Source organism: Triticum dicoccoides, chromosome 5B (genome assembly GCF_002162155.2).
Source record: "Triticum dicoccoides isolate Atlit2015 ecotype Zavitan chromosome 5B, WEW_v2.0, whole genome shotgun sequence".
In the NCBI taxonomy this organism is placed as follows: Eukaryota; Viridiplantae; Streptophyta; class Magnoliopsida; order Poales; family Poaceae; genus Triticum; species Triticum dicoccoides.
This window is the reverse complement of record NC_041389.1, coordinates 211,092,908-211,099,674: the sequence shown is the minus strand read 5'-3', so window position 1 is coordinate 211,099,674 and position 6,767 is coordinate 211,092,908.

Below are 6,767 nucleotides of genomic sequence, written 5' to 3'. Positions count from 1 at the left end.
TGAACGATTATAAGCAAATTCAATATGAGGCAAGCATTCCTCCCACATTTTCTTATTATTCTTCAAAACAGCCCTAAGCATAGTAGACAATGTTCTATTGACTACTTCAGTTTGTCCATCAGTTTGGGGGTGACAAGTAGTACTAAAAAGCAGTTTAGTCCCCAACTTAGCCCATAAACATCTCCAAAAATGGCTAAGAAATTTAGTATCACGATCTGAAACAATAGTATTTGGGATACCATGCAAGCGAATAATTTCACGAAAGAACAAATCAGCAACATTAACAGCATCATCGCTTTTATGACATGGTATAAAGTGTGCCATTTTCGAGAATCTATCCACTTCAACAAATATGCTATCCCTCCCCTTCTTTGTTCTAGGTAAACCTAAAACAAAGTCCATAGATATATCCTCCCAAGGAACACTAGGTGCAGGCAAAGGCATATATAAACCATGAGGATTGAGTCATGACTTAGCTTTTTGACATGTAGTGCAGCGAGCAATAAAACGCTCAACATCCCGTCTCATCTTTGGCCAAAAGAAATGTGTAGCAAGTACGTCCTCCGTCTTCTTCACGCCAAAGTGTCCCATAAGTCCTCCTCCATGCGCCTCCTACAACAACAAAAGACGAACAGAGCTAGCTGGAATGCATAGCTTGTTAGCATGGAACACAAATCCATCATTAATGACAAACTTGTTCCATGTTCTTCCTTCTTTACAATTCTGCAATACATCTTTAAAATCAGCATCATGCACATATTGATCTTTGATGGTCTCCAAACCAAATATTTTGAAGTCAAGTTGTGAAAGCATAGTATAGCGACGAGACAATGCATCAGCAATAACATTTTCTTTACCCTTCTTGTGTTTAATGACATAAGGGAAAGTCTCAACGAATTCAACCCATTTAGCATGTCTACGATTCAGTTTAGCTTGACTTTTAATATGTTTCAAAGATTCATGATCAGAATGTATAACAAATTCTTTGGGCCATAAATAATGTTGCCATGTTTCTAAAGTTCGAACAAGAGCATATAATTCTTTATCATAAGTAGAATAATTCAGACTAGGCCCACTCATTTTTCAGAAAAATATGCAACAGGTTTGCCATCTTGTAATAACACACCTCCTAGTCCAATTCCGCTAGCATCACATTCAAGCTCAAAAGTCTTATTAAAATCAGGAAGTTGGAGTAAAGGAGCATGTGTCAACTTATCTTTCAATACCGTGAAGGCTTCTTCCTGTGCGGTACCCCAAACAAAAGGCACATCCTTCTTTGTAAGCTCATTGAGAGGTGCAGCACTGGTGCTGAAATCTCTCACAAAACGCCTATAGAATCCAGCGAGGCCAAGAAAACTCCGCACTTGTGTGACCGTTTTGGGCTGCAGCCAACTCTCAATAGCTTCAATCTTGGCTTTATCAACTTCAATTCCATGTGAAGTAACAACATAACCAAGAAAAGACACTCGGTCGGTGCAAAAGGTGCACTTCCCAACGTTACCAAACAAACGTGCATCACGTAGAGCAATAAAAACAGCACATAAATGTTCCAAATGTTCCTCCAAAGATCTGCTATAAATCAATATGTCATCAAAGTAAACTACCACAAATCATCCAATGAAAGCACGTAAAACTTCGTTCATTAATCTCATGAAAGTACTAGGTGCATTAGTTTACCCAAAAGGCATGACTAACCACTCATATAATCCAAACTTAGTTTTAAATGCTGTTTTCCATTCATCCCCCAATTTCATACGAATTTGATGGTATCCACTACGCAAATCAACCTTGGAGAATATTATAGAGCCACTCAATTCATCAAGCATATCATCTAGCCTAGGAATAGGATGACGATAATGAATAGTAATATTATTAATGCCTCTACAATCAACACACATACGTGATGTACCATCCTTTTTCGGCACTAGAATAATAGGAACAACACAAGGACTAAGGGATTCACGTATATAACCTTTGTCGAGCAGCTCTTGTACTTGACGCATAATCTCCTTCGTCTCCTCTGGATTGGTATGGTATGGCGCACGGTTTGGCAGTGAAGCACCGGGAATTAAGTCAATCTGATGCTCAATCCCTCGAATAGGCGGTAATCCCGGTGGCATGTCTTGTGGAAAGACGTCAACGAACTCCTGCAAAATGTTAGTGACAGCAGGAGGCAAAGAGGAAGGCACGTCCTCGAATGAAAATAGTGCCTCTTTGCACACAAAATCATAACAAACATATTTGCTATAATCTAGCTCATCAATATCAGATTTGGTGGCAAATAAACATGCACTTTTCAATTTTATTTCAGAAGCAACACTAGATGGTTTATTATTAGGCTTCATTTGTTGCTCAAATTCTTTTGCCACAATCTGATTTTTGCTCTTATTCTTCTCCTATTTTGCTTTATTAGCTCTATTAATATCATCTTTCAAAATAGAATCAGGAGTCATAGGAAGCAATGTAATATTTTTATCCTTATGAACAAGAGTATACTGATTGTTTCTACCATGGTGTACAGAATTTGTATCAAATTGCCACGGTCTACCAAGTAATAAGGAACATGCTTGCATAGGTACCACATCACAATCAACATAATCAGCATATGTAGAGATACTAAAATGCACACGAACATTATGTGTTACCTTAACCTTGCCTCTGTTGTTGAACCATTGGATGTAGTAAGGATGTGGATGTGGTCTTGTGGTGAGAGAAAGCTTCTCCACCATCTCCATGCTAGCCAAGTTGTTGCAGCTCCCTCCGTTTATGATGACGCGCACAGAACGTTCCTTCACAACTCCCTTGGTATGGAACAAATCGTGCCTCTGATTTTGCTCAGCTTGTGTGACCTGCACATTCAAAACACGTTGAGCAACTAAACATTCATACCTGTCAGCGTCTTTAGGAGCTGATGAGGACATGACTACCTTGGATATGACCAAATATATTCCATACATGCATATTTGTGAGGTGATTTCTAGTGCAAACTATTCAATAATCTATTTATGTTATCCAGAACAAAAATACTTCACACACTTTTGTGTTTTGTCTAATTGCAGGTGTATGGGACATTTGTACAATCCACATATGAAGATAAGGAAGAAAGAGATGTTTATTTGCTGTTCAAACAGTTCTCTCACGTCACTTTTGGCCCAAGAGAAGATAGAGTCCAAGTCTCTCACGTTCTGGATTCAGATTCGGACTGCACAGACATACCTGACTCAAAACGCCAACAACTTTTTCATACGGACTTCGAATTGGGTGATTCTTTTTTTGTTGGAAAGTAGATTTCATGCTCTTTCCAACCCAATTGGAATCACCTTAAAATCTGATGAGGACATCAATACAATTGTTACACCCACAGGCCCTGCTGCTATACATACTGGACCAATTACTAGAGCTCGTGCACGCCAACTAAATTACCAGGTACTTTCGTTTCTTTGTAATGATTCTAATGTTCATGAGAATATGATGCTGCCTAAATTGGATACATTTGTTTTGCTTACAAATGAAGGGCCTAGCTTGGAGAAGGATGAACATTGGAGCAAGAACAAGCATGGAGATGATGGCATGCGCAAGGGAAACAAGAACGGAGTTACAAGTGATGATTTCAGGACTTTGAAGCCACCATAATGGGTGCATGAAGCCTTGGACGAAATATACAAGATGCCACTTCATAAATTTCGTTCCGAGGCTATTTTAGGTGCTGCGTCACCTTATTATTGGGCCAGGCCCATGTAATTTCGAAATACATAAGTATAGGCTATTTTTAGAGTCCGTATGTGTGGGGAAACAAGAGATAGGGTTGATTTCGGACCCCTCCACCAAGGGCCACGAAATTCCCCCCCTCTTCCTCCATATATACAGCCCTTAGGGCATCGTTTAGACTTTGGGTTTTGTTTAGATTAAAAGTTCGCCATAGCTGCAACTTCGCGTACTTCGTTTGTGTTCAACGACCAGACAAAGGCGTCACAGAACCCCACCTTGATCAATAAAGCTTTCATCTTATATTCGCAATATCCAGATTGCAATCTCAGTTTCTTGCTTGTTCTTCGTTTGCTCGCAGGAAACAGACCCTCGTGGTCAGTTTGATCGTGCTCCGGCGTGGTCAATAACCTGTCGGAGTTGGTTTAGCGATTTCTAAGGCGCGACGTCCTCGCACGTTCGTAGTCGGATCGTCAAAGTCGACTTCCACCAAAGCGAAATCCACCATCTCATCGAAAGACGGGACACCTTTGCCTCTATCAAGTGGTATCAGAGCTACTTAGTATCCTTCATTGATGCTAGTTGTGCTACACCGTGACCTCATTAGTGTTCTAGGCTCGCGTCTCTAGTCCGGTCTAGCCTAGGACCAGCACAGTATCGTCGTTGAGCGTTTATTCAACATTGCATCTTTGAATTGATTATTGCTAATATTTTGCTACCATATATAGCCAACCCAGCTCCACATATTTCTACACCGTGTATACGTACGCTCCCCTGGCAATCGCTTTACTCAATATTCGGAGTTACTTGACACCGCTGGTTGCCGATCACCGCCTGCTGCATGGTAAGAACTTGTAAGACATTGATATTTTCTTTACTGTGAGCGTTTTACCACCACATCCTAGTAGTTATAGGAACATTATTTTTGGGTTTTGTTTCTTGTTCTACTAATCATGACAGGATCCAGAGTCAATTCATGGGCTTTGTCGATCGCGGGAGACGTGCCACCACCTTTGCAAATACCACAACCGTCACGAGAGGTGCACAAACATCCAAATGCACATGATCAGGTTAATGTATCTATACCACCATTTAATGGCCGTTTTAAACCTGCTTTATATATTGAATGGGAGTTCGACATAAAAAATATATTTGCTTCCCATAATTTCGATGAACATAAAAAGGTTAAGGTTGCGGTTGGTTCTTTCATTGGTTATGCTTTGGTTTGGTGGAGTGAATATTGTCGGTTACACCCTGATTATATACCTACTACTTGGGATGATTTGAAACTTGCCATGCGACATACTTTCGTCCCTTCTTATTATACTCGTGACATGATTAAGAAGTTGCAACACTTAAAACAAGGTAGTGAAACTGTAACAAAATATTATGATGATTTACAAACTACCTTGTTGCATTCCTCTTTAGAAGAAAGTGAAGATGATTTTATGGATAGATTTTGGGGAGGATTAAACCGTGATATTCAAGAGATACTAATTCATGAAGAGTGTTATCCTATGGACCATTTGTTTCATCTTGCTTGCAAAGCTGAACAGGAAATAAAACGACGTGTTGGCCACGAGGAGAACAAGCGCACGATGCACATTCCAAGAGTTGATATGATTGTTCCTTCAACTACTAGGCATACTATGACAACCACATCCGTTGTTGTCAGGACTACATCACCTCCACCATGTGACACATCGCCCCCGAGAGTGGCTACATCATCTGAGTTGATCATAAGAGGTAATGACAAAGGTACTGATCTTCCATCTCTACATGAGAATGATGAATGCCTTGTCAATTTGAATGCACCATCTGATGAGCTACCCACTACTTTGATCACACCACCTATTTTAGAGGAGTATGTTGATAATTTGACTTTGCCATGTGATCAAACAACTGAAATACCAACAATTTTGAGTGCACCCATTGAATTAACTATTGATGCAAAAGAACCAATGTTTAATCATTTTGATATGACCTCTAATCTTGGTGATGATTCTGTGTTGAATGACTTATTGCATGTTTGCTTATTTAAGCATGTTGTAGCATGTAAATTTGATGCAAGTAAGGTTTATTCACCAATATTGGGATGGTTTAATGATGAACATTGTCAATCTTTTGAAATGAATAAGAGCTTCACTTATATGTGCAAACTGAGTTGCAATATTTTCATGCCTTCTACTTCTTGTGCTAATTTTTTGGCTTTAGATTTTATGAACTATGCAAGTTACTCATCTATTCATGTGTCATATATGCAAAAATCAAGGAAAGTAAAAATGGATGACATATACATATACAACATGTACACCTTGTCTCTTTTGTTAGCCACATTTCAGATTAAGCAACGCCGAGGACGGCTTTATTTTCAAGAAGGGGAGGATGATGAGAACATGACTACCTTGGATATGACCAAAAATATTGCATATATGCATATTTGTCAGGTGATTTCTAGTGCAAACTATTCAATAATCTATTTATGTTATCCAGAACAAAAATACTTCACACACTTTTGTGTTTTGTCTAATTGCAGGTGTATGGGACATTTGTACAATCCACATATGAAGATAAGGAAGAAAGAGATGTTTATTTGCTGTCCAAAAAGTTCTCTCACGTCACTTTTGGCCCAAGAGAAGATAGAGTCCAAGTCTCTCACGTTCTGGATTCAGATTCGGACTGCACAGACACACCTGACTCAAAACGCACACAAGTTCTTCATACGGACTCCGAATTGGGTGATTCTTTTTTTGTTGGAAACTAGATTTCGTGCACTTTCCAACCCAATTGGAATCACCTTCAAATTCGTCCGGAGCGTTGAGTTGTGGACAAAACAATCTGATGCTGCAGCAGAATCCGAGTCAAACTACAAGTCCAAAGGTGTTACATCACCTCCACTTGGGCCCATTGGCCTTGTACGACCTAGATTTAGTTTTAGGCTGCCTTGGGACGTCCTCCCACCTCCTTGGCCTCCACCCCTTGCTCCTATATAAGTAGATCCATCTAGTAGCTTTTCCTTGGGTTTTGTTTAGATTAAAAGTTCGCCATAGCTGCAACTTCAC